Source organism: Hemicordylus capensis, chromosome 5 (genome assembly GCF_027244095.1).
Source record: "Hemicordylus capensis ecotype Gifberg chromosome 5, rHemCap1.1.pri, whole genome shotgun sequence".
Lineage (NCBI taxonomy): Eukaryota > Metazoa > Chordata > Lepidosauria > Squamata > Cordylidae > Hemicordylus > Hemicordylus capensis.
In genome coordinates, this window is record NC_069661.1 from 132831146 (window position 1) to 132844736 (window position 13591).

At 42.3% G+C, this 13591-nt stretch overlaps 1 protein-coding gene across 1 annotated transcript in view; it reads left to right on the plus strand.

Annotated features, from left to right (window-relative positions):
- The window catches only part of WNT7B (Wnt family member 7B), a 165218-nt gene that overhangs the window by 10255 nt on the left and 141372 nt on the right, over window positions 1-13591 (plus strand). The window lies entirely within an intron of this gene.

Genomic DNA, 13591 nt, shown 5'->3' on the forward strand with positions numbered 1-13591 from the left:
TTGCAGGTGCTGGGAGAAGGAGGTAACAGTGGCAGTCATGCACCATCGATGTTGTCTTTTGGCATCCTCCATATGGTCCCTAGGGGTCAGTCATGTTTGTTTGTTTGTTTGTTTGTTTGTTTTGGTACCCCTGGGCCCCTGGACTGGTGTCTGTCCTGGCTGATCCCTGGATCCCTGAGTCAGTGGTTTTACAGAAGAGACTTTTCATTGCTTTAATAGCTGTGGATGTTCTCCCGAATGAGCAATTTACCTGTGAGGATGAGGCCTGTGACCTATGCTCTATGGCAGAGGTAGGCAGCTGTTGTTGAAATACAACTCCCATCATGATGTTCAACAACAGCTGGAGAAGCAAGCTTGCCTACTCTGCTCTGTGGTATATCTGTGTTTGCAAAACAGCCATTTTACAATTTGTATTTGAAAAAAAAAAGGAGGCAGAAACAGCTGATGGGACATCTTGTTTGGAGTTAGCGAAACTGGGGTGCAGGCATTAAGGAGACTGCACAAGTTGCTCTCTAGCAATCCTCTCTGAAGTCTGCCCTGCCCTGCCCTCATATCTTTAGGTTTTATGCACATTATAGACACACATAGCTGGAAATCTGCTACCTGATTTGCTAAAAGCATTGTAAATATCTCTTTAAATGCAGACAGACTGTTTGTCACCACCTGATGTAACTGACTATCCCTGCCTTTACTCTATATCTGGTGGGTTATAACTCAGGAAAATTTATGCATTAAAACATTGGTTCGTCTAAAGAACCTTGTTCTCCCCCCCACCTTTTAGCCTACGTTCCTTAAGGAAAGTAAGTTTATGAGATCAACCAACACTGTGTGTGTGTGTGTGTGCGCGCACACGCACATATGTCCTCCTATCAACTTTGCAATGCCTGGACTAATATGAACCAAATTTGCTACAGCTGTAGGGACTCATAGAGACACGATGATGTCATCCACTCCAATTCAAGATGGCAGATGCATGAACCTATGTGGTACAAGTAGGCTAACGTATGAACCACCTAACCAATTTGAACCAAATTTGGTACAGTTGTAAAGAGTGACACATAGGGACACCTCAACAGTGTAGTTTGTGATGCTGTCATTCAACCCAGTTCAAGATGGCAGACATGTAAACGTTTGAGGCGCAAGTGACCTCACTTGTGAACCGCCTAACTGATTTGAAACAAATTTGGCACAGTTGTAGGGACACCGGCATGGTTTGTGATAATGCCATTCACCCCATTCAAGATTTATTTGTGTATTTATTTGATTTATATATCGCCCTTTCAAAAATGGCTCAGGGTGGTTTACATCAAAATAAAAACAATTAAAATTAAAACTAATTCAATTAAACAATTAAAATAAATTAAATAATTAAAATCATTAACATTAAAATAATTTAAAACCAACATTAAAAATGTAAAACCATAAATCTAATTAGCAGATACATGAAAATTTGGGGCATAACTGGGCTAACTTGGGAACCACCTAATCAATTTGAACCAAATTTGCTAGCAACAAAATTTGCTACAGCTTTGGGGAATTTGCCCATACCTGTGGATGTATTAATTAAAATTTACCCTAATGGGAGAAAAATGGCCTCCACTGATTAATCAACTACAGATTAAATTGGTTAATCTGTAGATTAAACTGGATAATGGTTGCTGTCCTAGTGTATACTCTCCTGATGTATACACAATCAAATTATCCTTATTCTGCATTCCTTTGCATTGAAGTCTTTTGCACCTACTCATTTCCCCTCTTGATCCTTTGGACTCTCTTCTGCATATTCCTCACCCTCTTTGTGTTCTTCTGAAATGTCAGCCCATGCCACTTCTTATCCTGGAATCTTCTTCTGTAATGGGACAAAGCTAAGCACCAAGGGATATGATTTTTTTCTAGAAAGATAAGGGTGCAGCTAGATGTGCGAGCAGAACATTCACGATTGGATCTTTTTAAAGTTGAAGCGCTGTGCAGGTGTGTGTGAAAGAGAGTGGGGAGAAGGGAGAGGGAGGGAGATTCAGACCATGGCGCTGGGAGTTGATTTTAACCCTTTCTGATGTTTTCTTGATGAAAATCACCCAGATGAAGCTGCAGTTTCCTCTGTGGGGCAAGTAGTAGCATTGGGTATTAATTTCCCTTGGGAAAATAGCGTGGAGAGTCTCTGTCTTCCTATGTTAGGATTCTGATCTGAACTAGACACCCCTGTGGCTGCTATTCTTTTTCTTCTTTTTTTAAAAAGTGGGAAATCCAATAATAGATCGCCTGCTAACACGGCTAGTTGTCAAGACTGGGCTGTAGGCAGCCACCACAGGATACTAGTTCACAGTCTGAAGTCAGAGCTGACAAGGGGACGAGTAGGGAACCAGGAGTGGGGAGAACAGAGCATGGAAAGAGTCTGGGATCAAGTTGTGCGCTAAAGCCTGGGGTTGAAGCTGTCAGACAACCAGGAACCAGAATAAGGAAGCAAGCCAATAGTCACAGACAAAGCCAGGAGCTGAAGCTGAACAGTCAAATTAGGATCAGTAAGGAAGTCAAGGGTCAGAGCCAAAAACAAGGCTTTGGAAGATGAGCAGACAAACCAGGAACTGCAGACAATGTACCAGCACTAAGAAGAACTTGATACCGAGGCAAAGCCTTCATCTACCAGGCCTGCTCAACTTAGGCCCCCCAGGTGTTTTTGGACTACAACTCCCATAATTCTCAGCCACAGCAGCCAATAGCCAGGGATTATGGGGATTGTAGGCCAACATCTGCAGGAGGGCCGAAGTTGAGCAGGCTTGAAAGCAGAAGCTTAGGGTCTGAAAGAATCTGATGGTCTGTCCAGCTTAGGCAGGGCCTGAAAAATAGATTGTTCCAGGAGGTAGGAAGGAGTATCAGGTGCTCCCTGCAAAATATTTCCTGCTCCCCCATCCACCAATTTGGAACTTTATAGAAAAGTATCAGACAATACAATCATAGTATATTATGGTCATATAGTCTGAATTAATTATTTTAAAAGGCCTTCATTGTTTAAAGAAGCTTCATCCACTCAGTCCTTTACCCCAAAACAAGCAGGAGAAGCCAGGGCAGCCTCAGGCCTCCCAGGAGCCAGGCCAACCCCTTAGCTTCCTGGCCAGGAACTGGGCTGGGTGAGACCATGTGTGCAGGGGGTGCAGGGTCATCTCCCCTGCAGATTTCAGCTGGTTTGGTACTGACCTCTCTCCCCACTCCAGTCTTTCTTCTTGCCACATGGACAGGAAGAGAAAACTAACCTGAAAAGAAGCCTGGAAGGTCTGGCCTAATCCCCAAAGACAGTGTTTTCTAAGAGGCATCTGACTCATTTTCTGAAAACATTTGAAAATGTCAAGCAAGCTTCATTAATAAGGTAACTAACAACATTGATTACCGTATCTCTATAAGTATTTAATATATAGCAGAATCTACGCTCCGGTGGTAACGTTCTTTGCTCCCCCAAACCAGTTCTAGTTTGCCCCTGGCCTGAGAGTTCTATGTTCTGGTATGGTTGTTGCAGTTCAGCCTTCCGTCACATGGGGCAGCGGTATAAAGAGTCTGTTATGGCTCTATGCCTCGAACCAGGCAGTTCCTGACAGAAGTTAGGCCCTTAAAATGATGAATAATCTGATTCTCGTCTCCTTATAGAACATTTTGTGTGAGCCACATGTTGGCAAATCTGAATGTGATAGCAAACAATTTAACAAACTTGTTACCAAAGGCTTTGGAGGTCGGTTTTAGCCGCAGCTCATGGACACTGGGCAGATCAATGAGATTTGTAAAAGAGAAAAGGGCATTCTTATTGGCTGACATTCTGACTAAGACTGTGCATGTGCGAGCAAAAGAAGCAGGTGTGCAGTGGTTGCAGTGCTACTTCTGAAGTGTGGGTGCGTGCTTGGGGGAGTGTTTTTTTGCGGGGATCGGTTCCTTTAAAAAGCAAGCAAACAGGTTCTTACCTATTCTGCTGCCACCCCACTGCTTTTCTGGGTGCAGTTACCTGCTTTCCAAAAGGCCATGTGAGGTTGCAGAACTGCTCCCAGCAGCCTGTCTGTGGCCATGTGTGTGCTGACACCAGGAGCAGGCTGTTGGGAAGCAGCAGCACTGCAGCTGCACATGGCATTTTGGAAAGGGAGCGCCGCACCTGGGAAAGTGGTGGGGCGGTGGAGGAACAGGTAAGGACCTGCTTACCTGCTTTTAAAAGGAAGTAATCCCTGCCCCGCTGAACTGATTTGAATGTTGATGCCTGGGCCTGTTTGATGTTTCCTTAAGGAGACTCCGAACCAGTTCGGACACATCCCTAAAGTACTCTTACAGCAATCCTTCACTATTATCAGGGAGTCACAAATACAGGCTTAGCTCACGAGCCAGCCATTATCTGTGGTTGTCACCAATCTCCTCTGCCCTCAGATTCTTTTCTGGCACACAGGCAGAGGCCTAAGGAGAGAAGCAGGTCTTCTGTCATTTGCACTGGGCTATGGATATGGTAAGAAACAGTGGGAGCCCTCTGCTACTGCTCAGAAAGGATTCCTACTTCTTCTTACCTTCTCAAAAATGGCAATGAGACCTCTGGTGAGGAGATTTTTGTGGTGCTTGGTGCACTGCTTGCCAGAGGGCTGGGGGCACACTCCACTGGTGAGCTGGTAAGTGGATTTGTAGATGCCTTACTATCATTGATATGATATAACCTGATTATAGGTATGACCTGAAAATTGCTTTCCTATGAAAAGTCATGGAAACAAATATTTGCAACATGGTTTTATACTATACATAGTGAAGGAGAAATTAGATAATGATCATGATGATGTTGCTAGTGCAGAAAGATAAGTTTTCTCTGAAATGCTCAAGGAAGGAAACACTTTGTGTTTGCTAAGGCATTGCACCATTAAAGAGAACTGGAGCCTTGCACTTGTCACATGAAAAGTAGTCTTGTGTAAGCCAGGTAAGTACTTGTGTAAGTAGTCTTGTATAAGACTGTTGAGAATTCAGAAGGCTCTGTTGGAGATAGGTAGAGAAAGCTGCAGGCAAACACAGATGGAAGCAGGCACCTATTTCCATCACCTACCTCTAGCATCTGGGTTTTTTTTGGCTGCTTTCCTTCTTTCTGCTTGGTAGCTCATCACACCTGATTCCCCCCACCCTCAACCTTTAGGGACAATTAACCTCTAATGCTGGAGAGATAAATATAACCATGTACATGGGCTTTGGGCTCTTCAGAGGCTTTGGGATCAAGAATGAATGAATGAATGAATGAATGAATAAGAGAAGAAAAACAATGGACAGGCAGACAAAGGTATCTAGAGGCTCCCATTTGCTTGCCTACAATCCCTTTGAGCTTTCTGTGCCTGTCTTTGGAGTAAGCTTTGAAATTCTCAACACTAAGAACATGGCTTACATTTGGCCACCTTTGATGTCTAGGGTCTTGAGTTCATTCATAGCCAGTGGTATAGCAATCTGTCTAACTATGTCTCTACTCTTCCCTTGAAATTCCTTGGGTATTTACTTGGGAAAGAACCTCCAGATTCACTTCAAATCTTACTTTAAATTTCAGTGGCTTTGCTATCTCACCTTTCATTTTGCCACATGGATGTGGTGGATGGGTATTAGACTGTTCATAATTTGCCAGATTAAAAGGTGACACGTAAAATAGTCAGTTTGGCAGTGACATACCATGGAGCAGCTGTAGTGGCAAAAGTATCCTGTACTGAATGGATATCCCATTTGCCCAATGGACTGGGAAGTCAGCTTGTGGAGAAGGAGGGAGGCCTTGCAAATTGATATGCTGGCACAATGTCAGAGTCAGCTCTGAAGTCAGCTCCAGGCAACACATTCTTTATTTTGGGGGATTTGGGATGGAGAGAAATTTGTGTGGTACCTATCAGTGATACATTCTGTCAAATGAAGACATTTACTCATTGTTTGCTTATGTTTGTGAGCACACAACAGGGCTTTGCCAACACCAGATGGTTTGGCTGACTAGTTCAGCAACAAGAATTAGCAGGTGACATATGACAAAATAACAATACCTTGGGGTGTTAGCGAGCATGAGGTGCATTCAAGTGTTTCTAATCCACTCATGAGTATTGTTTACTTGCAATAACCACACCCTCAAGTGCTGTCTGATTGAGGTCTTGTAATGCATTCACTTAAAATCAGTTGCTTGCTTGGCTTGCAGTGAAAGTGACAACACAGTCAACATTTTGGTTGTCACTGGACGCAGCTACGGTTTGCCCAATGCACATACTTTGACACCATCACCTACATTTTATTGATGAAAACAAACTGAGATCCAAAATGGGTAAAATGAAGAAAACAAGATTCTGTTGGTGGAAAAAATATGAATTGCACAACTTTCAGTTTAAAAAGACTGGACTTTTCAAATGCACAGCTTCAGCCGTTAATTTCAATAGTCAGCGGCTTACTTTTCTGTGCAGCATTAGTAGGACCAAACAAAGCAGTATACCTGCAGAAATGAGAAATAAGAGCTCAGTTAGCATGTTGCTCAATGGCCAAATGCGCCAGATGAGGAGGGGAGGGAGATTTTTTTGCTGCTCTCTCCTACCTTCAAAAGTACATTTTGACTTCATAAATATGTCCCTGAGGGTCATGCAGCCCCTGAGGGGCTGAAACTCTCTCTCTCTCTCTCTGTATATGTATATGTATATGTATATGTATATGTTTGGAAGGAGGGGAGAGAAGCAAAAATGGTTTCACCTCCCCCGCCACACACATTTGGGTGCTCAGCAATATGCAGACTGAGCTCCGAAACAGAGTTTTTGCAGGCACAGTGCTCTGTTCTCCCTTTTTTACACTACACAGAATGTAAGCTATTATTATTACTCTTACTACTACTACTAAAATAAAGTAAAGTTGTGCTGTTGACTCCTGGCGACCACAGAGCCATGTGGTTTTCTTTGGTAGAATACAGGAGGGGTTTACCATTGCCATCTCCCATGCAAATGAGATGATGCCTTTCAGCATCTTCCTATATCACTGTTGCCCGATAAAGGTGTTTCTCATAGTCTGGGAAACATACCAGCGGGGATTTAAAGCAGCAACCTCTTGCTCCCTAGGCAAGTTACTTCCCCACTACGCTATTAGGTGGCTACAGCACCATTAATGTAGATGGTACTTTACAGAGTCATATAAGCAAAAACATTGGGTCTCTTTCTGAGGATCTTAAAATTGAAATCTCTACAGTGGATGATAAAAGAGGTAGGACCATTCTAAATTTTCTGATTTTGATACACCTTCTCGAGTACTTCATGCTATTGGACACCTCATGACTAAATTAAAAGACTTCTGCTATTTGGATAAACCAATTGATTTCGATCCATTATGGGAGAGGTTTATGCGTATGTATTACTCCTGGCTGAATTTCCTTTAGTTTAAGTCTTTAAACTGAAAACTCCCTTTAAACTCCCTTTAAAGGCAGGGAGAGTTGCTCTGGCCTGTAGGGATGTGTATGGAACCTGCGGAGCTGCGGTCCGGCATTGGGGTGGGGGTTCCTTTAAGGGTGGGGGGAGGGTGTACTTACCCCTCCCGCCACTTTCCCCCTGTCAGTGTGCATATTTTAGTAAGCATTTGGGCGGCAGGGTACCTGCCTGCCACCCCTTCCCCTGGTTGTCAGCAAAAGTCTTCAGAAAGCCTTTTGTGCCCGCGCACGTCATGCGCGGGCATCACATCTCCGTGACGTGATGATGCAGGGGAGGGGCAGGGGGCTGCGGCAGCTAGACTCCCTCCATGCCTGGTCATGGTTAATAAAAATTAATAAGGAGAAAGAAGATAAAAGAGGAAGGAGAGGAAAAGCAGAAGCAAGGGTTACAGAGGAATAAGATGTGCAGATGCCCTTATCCTGTCCCAAATAGATGTTTTGTTCCAGTTTGGGATAAGGATTAAGAAGATAAGGCAAAAGATGGTGGTGGTGTTTAAGGGAGCAGGAGACTTTGGAGAGTGACTGAGAGTGGCAGAGCTGAAGGAGTGAAGGCCACAGAGAGGAATATGATGGGAAATAAAGGAAGTGTTTTGGAGAATACTAGAGTGAGGATGAAGAGTTTGCTTTTGCTGAAAATTTTGCACCCAGAGGCGCTCTTACCCCTGGACTTTGGGGCCAAAGTCCAGGGCCTCCACACCCCCTGGGGGCCCCCAAATCCTTTTTAGCCTGTCCTGGGTGATGTGGTTTGTGCCCTCAAGAAGTCAAGAACCTATGTGTTAAAAATGATACTTAACTTGCAGCGAGGGTGGGGGGTGGGGCTTTAGGTCAAAAGGCCTTTAGGTCCAGGCTCCAAAATTACCTAGGTGACCTCTGCACCCAGTTCTTTATAAAAAGCAGCAGTAGTAGTAGTGAATGTCTTCTCTGGAGCCTTGAAATGTAACAGATGCCCCTGTGACTGGCACATGTTGTCCATGGCTGAAATTATTTTCAGGTAATTCACCTCAGTAGTTCACCTCACCTATTTTCAAGTAGTACCTCAGTAGTTCACCACAGAAATTGGAGCACAGAATGACAGTTCTGTACTCTGCAAAGAAAATTAGATGTCAAGGAGAAGGGTTCTAGCCTCAGGTTCTGCAACATGCTAGTTTTCTACATGCAGGGAAGTTTTTGTCTGGTGAATCTTTCAATCCTTTAAGCTGTTACCTGCAGTATCAAGTGGTACAGCCAGTCATTGGCTTTCTCCCTCAGTGAATACCAGACAATATCCTGTCATTTATTTAACATCTAATATTGTGTCCCAAAGTGTAACAAGAGGACAAGGCCCTTGAAGGAATCTGTATTTTGAACTACTTTCATTCCTCTACCATATGCATTCTCCTATTTTTCTGTCTCCACACACCAAATTAATGTGACCTCTCATGAATGCTCCTATTGCATTTAAAAGTTGTTCTATTTAAGCCTCTGTTATTGCTGGTAACCTAAGCCCCTGTTTTGTGTTTCTTAATATTGCATAATATGTGTTCCAAGGAGTATCATATCTATGGCTGTCTGATAGCTCTTCAGTTCCTATTGTTCCTTGTACTTAATAAGAAAATCTTCCTTAGCCTTACAGCAGTACCTGGCACAGATTGTGTTCACCGTGAGACATCTCGAGAGATAATTGAAGTGATGACTGATGCTACTTAATGCAGTAAAAGAATTTCTCACAGCATGTAGTAGGGACAATTAAAGGTTGCTTCTGCCAAATCCATCCCTGGCATAATTCCATTAACTTCAGTTAATTACACCAGTTTGTGTTCAAACTTTGTAGCTTCAGGGAACCCTTTCCACACTGAGTTATCTGCCATGGAATCCCTGCCCATTGCAGAGAATTTTGAAAAGTGTTCTTGAACACTTTTCACTAGGTGCTGGCTAGGCCTTTTGCAGCGACCTCAACAAAGATGAAACATGATCTTATTTTCTGCTGCCCATAAGCAGCCGGGCCACGACATTTGGTATCCATTATGTATTGTAGCTGTCATATTTGTTGCTTGTTAATATAGACAAACAGACAGACGAAGAGAATGCCTCCTAGATTCAACACTCTGCCGTGCATTTTAGGTAGGGCTGTCTCTAGATTTTGCAGGGTGCAGGTGGAGAATAGTTTGTGTGTGGTGGGGGTGGTCTACAATGGATAATCATTGAGGTCTTTTACACAACTGAAAACTGGATAGGACAAATGTTTTACCCAGGCTTGGGAACTGTCTGTGCTGCTCCCAATTTTCAGTTGTGTGGCAGCAAATAACTAGGTAGAAGGAGGGACAAGTGATTGTGTGGAATCAAGGTAGGAGGAAAAGCTGGGCAGTGCTGTCCAACCCAGCTTTCATACCTAGCATTTGACCAAAGTAGGAGGAAAAGCTGTCCTACCCAGCTCCCTCCAGGAACAGGGAGCCATTTTATCTATCTATCTATCTATCTATCTATCTATCTATCTATCTATCTATCTATCTATCTATCTATCTATCTATCCTGCTTTGGGAACTTTTGTTGAAAAGCAGTATATAAATATTCATCATATTTGTATTCATATTCCTCCTACCTTGATTCCACACAATCACTTCTCTCTCCTCCTACATAGTTATTTGCTACCACACAATTGAAAATTGGGAACACACACATCTCCCAAACCTGGGTAGGATAATTGACCTACCCAGTTTTTGGTTGTGTGAATGACCTCATTGTATGTTATTTTAGTTTATATTATTTATTTTAGTGAACCAATATTGACAGTGTATGGCCACCCTATTAGTTTGCTTCAAAGCTAAAATGAGGATCTGAATCCCCTTTATTTCCTGCAGCCAATACCCCACACAACTGAACAATTGAGAGCCAAAGTGGTGAAGTGGTTGGAGTGTTGGATTAGAACTTGGAAGACATGGGTTCAAATTGTTCCTCACTCAGCCATAAAGTTCACTGAGTGACCTTAGGCCTTATATTCTCTTTCATCCTAACCTGCCTCACAGGATTGTTGTAAGGATAAAAGAAGGGAGGAAGAACCTCGTATGCCAACTTGAGTTCCTTGAAAGAAGGGCAGGATATAAATGCCGTAATAAAATGCTTGTATATTACTTATATATAACATGTGCATATTTGTGTTATCTTTTCACCACATGCACTCTGAATGTAAGCATGTAAACTGAGAAGCAAATATATAGGGCTGGGAGGGACCCTTGTCTGAAACCTTAGAGAGCAGCTGCAAATCAGTGTTTGTAGACAATAGTGAGTCAGATGGACTGAGTTTTGTATCTCAGCAATATAAAATGAATGTGAAGATCAGACCTGAGGTGTGGCTATACTGGGCATCGCTCCAGTGCAGTTAACTTGGACAACCTTAGTATGGTATAATGTGGTAGTCATCAAGGCAAGGATAGATCACATTTAACTCCTAGAGGAGATTAATAGTTTGCTCAAACAAATGTTTTAACTCATTTCTGAATGGCTACTTTTTAAAAAAGTAGCCATTGAGGGATTCCAAGTTTCCTTGGGATGCAGTTGAAAACCACTGAATTGCACCAATGATGAATACATCATATTATTTTAAGGGTAGCTGACTAATGCTAGGACTGTTCACAGACTAAATTACCAGATCCAATCTGATTCCAATCCAGTGCAAGTGATTATCGAATCATGTTTCTGATAATTGTACCAGCCGGATTGAATCATTAGATGCATTGTCCCATAGCGTATAATAGCCCATAGAGAATACAGTAATGGGAAATCACTGAAATATATTGTTGTTAAGTCAGAATTGGATAAAACATTCAGACATGGTAGACTGCTCTTAAAGTTGATGGTGGATCTTTTTAGGGCTTGATACCAACCCCATTTCATATAGGTGGGAGGATTTCAGAGAAGCATCTGCAAAGCATGAGGCATTGAAGCAGAAAAGTCTGTCACATCACTACTCTCTTCCCCCCACCCACTGCAGCATTTTCGAAAAATGACATATCACCAGATCTGACAACAAGCAAGTTTTGTGACATCATCGGCAACAGAGAAAAGCATATAAATAGCCATTCATCATTTGGAATTCAAAACAGCCTGATATGATATGGAAAATATTATGTTGGGTGGTACTAATATTAGTAATTTTGCATTGAAAACAATGTAGTGCAAAATGCTGCTGATAGGGGCTGTATCAAATGTATCAGAGATGCAAATTTTGTGCAGTATAAAAATATGTTAAAGAAAATAAATAAAAACATAAATGGGATTAGATAATTGTTCAAATTTGATGCACAGCTGTAATGAATACTTCTCAATTCTTAAACAGTGATCAACCAAGTAAAGTAGTTTCTAGTCAGCTAGTGGTGTGGGTGAATACTAATGCACACTTACTAAGTGGTAACTTACTGTGGTGTGTGTGTAAATACCTTGATTAACTGGTTGTCTGTATTGCTTGTTAAGAGATGAGAAGAATTTTCTCAAAGATTTACATTTATTCTGAAATCTGCAGAAGAAGGAGAATACAACCACCACTTGGCAACTTGGGCATAAGTATTGTTCTGTCAAGTGAATATAGTCTGACATCACTAGTGACCAGTTAGTAAATGGTTGTCCATATTCACCCAGTCATTTTTACATGTTTATCAGTAAAAATGTTGATCTAAAACTCAGTATGGCAGAGCAGTGACATGTATAGAATTGAGGTTGCTTCTAGAATACCTGCAGCACATAAGATCTCAAAAGTGCCTGATCCTAGGGATGTGCAGAACGTTCTGATGGTGAGACATTCTGACCTGAAATGGGCTGTTTTGAGTGTTTCAAGCTTGAAACAGAACACCTTTTAAATAAAGGGCATGTTTTTAGCTTGGAGCAGAACTCCCATTTCAATCAAAACATTTTGACATTCCAAGTGCCATTTTAGAGGCCTGTTTCCCCCTTGCTAATTGGCTTTCTGGCACTGGCTTCTGATTGGCTTGCAATCTCCTTGTTTCTTGGTTGGCATGTTGTCATACAAATCAAGTGTTGTCATGGGCAATTGTGCCCCCATTGTCTGGGGAGAGGGGGAACACTTTTGGAAGGAATTTCAAAATGCTTTCAAAGGAACTGGGAGGCAGAGAGAGCCCTTATGTCTCTCTTGAAGAGGATATATCAGGAGAGGAGGAAGGAATCATAGAGGGTTTGATTTTGTGGTTTTATTTCCTCAGCACTGAATATAATATGCTGTGCTATTGCTGCTCTAACTATCTGATTTTGCTGGATCTCAGATTGACAAAGGCAGAACATAGGTGCCTGCCTTCCTTGAGTTGTGGTTTGTTTTGTTTGAGAGATAGTGTTGTGGTGAGAAATGGACAGTGGCAGCTCTCTGTATGTTATTTCTTGGTGGTTGCTATGATTAACTCCATGTCTGGTCTTGTGACTAACTTGTGTATCTATTCTGCAATCTGCATTGCAAAGTGTACTCAGTCAAAATGTGGTTGAAGTTCCTCTAGATAAGCTTATGGCTATGCTTGCTGTTACGTAAGGGTGCTGTTGTGGCAGCTGTTGCTGTGCTAGGAAGTAACATAAGGAGTCATAATTTTGTGTGAGACAGTAACTTGTGCCAGTGATGTTACTGCAGCACAGACATTGTGGCTGTCAGTGGCAGTGGATCCTGGGTCAATAATTCTTTTTTGTCCATTTTTGGATTGTGCTTGAAATGTGTGTTCTGTATTGGGAGGGACAGATTCTCTTTTATTGTGTCCTTCTGCAGTGTTTTTTTTTAAAGACAGGGTTGCAAAATGCATTGCAAATTGCAATGTAAAACTTATGTACAGTGCACTCTGTGAGCGCAGCTTGTTCCAGCCATAGGGAATAATGGGGAACTTGAAACATCCCATTGTTACCCATGGTTAGCTCCTAGGGACACAAAAGTGGGTTGGTTGGTAGGGCATTATGGGTGCTACCTACCATCCAACCCACAAAACAAATGAACAAGCGGGTGATTTTAAACAGATTTTTAACCTTTCCCCCAAATCCCCATAGGATTCTATAGGGGTTTTGGGAAAAGGTTAAAAAATATATGTTAAAAATCGCCTGCTTGCCCATTTCTTTTGTGGATTGTGTAGTAAGTAGCACCCATCATGCCCTACCAGCCAACTCACTAGGAACTACCATTGTTCCCCATTGTTCCCTATGGTGAAATACTCG